The following is a 969-nucleotide window of genomic DNA, read 5'->3' on the forward strand; positions in this document are numbered from 1 at the left end:
CTCTTTCCCTGCCCAAACTATGATCTCTATTTGGCAATTAACTGTTGGGTGCCTAAAGCAACAAATACTAAAAGAGGAAGCCGTAGCACAAATGATGTATTGTCAATAACCATAAAACACAGGTCCTTGGCAGTGTAAAACATGTTACATAATTACCTGCAGCACCTCTTAAATTAATCAGCTAGCTGAAGCATAAAAGTATTACCATATGTTCCACATTCTGCTACGCCTGTGATGAGGATTCGGCATCCATTCCACCAGGACTCTGAGCACAGCGAGCTCTTACTGTGTATAAGAGAGGATATTAATGAAAGCTTATTGGAGATAACAGACAGCATTACCAGGTGCATATCATGAGCCTTTGACCAGATTGACAGGAGTGTGGAATTCTGAGAGAGCTTGTATGTATAGGGTATAGATGGTGCTGTCCTGGACAGTAGATCAGATGACAGATCAATCAGATAGATCAGTCGATAATGGCCTGGATGAGAGTTTTTACTTTTGTAGTTCTAGAGGTGGAAAACCACACAATGATCACAAAGTCACTACTCCACAGAACAAATCTTCTGCAGTAACGACGGGAAAAAGTGGCAGCATTATTACAACACATAAAATGGCGCAGCGTTAACAATATCTTAGAAATGGGCGTAGGGTCGGCAGGTACTGTTAGATGAGAAAGCAAGGGATGCGTGTACATTCTAATATCATATCCATGCTTCAGAGCTCTACATTTCTTCCCAGTGCCTTTTAAATGAAAGATCTTTATGAAGAGAGAGTCCTTGACATCAAGTCATGGCCATATCTTCATTGGGACCCACACATAAGTATAAACACACTCCTCACACTCACATACTCTCACACACACACACACACACACAAACACACACACACACACACACACACACACACACACACACACACACACGCGCACACACATACACATACACACACACACACACAAACACACAC

Source organism: Sprattus sprattus (genome assembly GCF_963457725.1).
Source record: "Sprattus sprattus genome assembly, chromosome: 3".
Taxonomy (NCBI): Eukaryota; Metazoa; Chordata; class Actinopteri; order Clupeiformes; family Clupeidae; genus Sprattus; species Sprattus sprattus.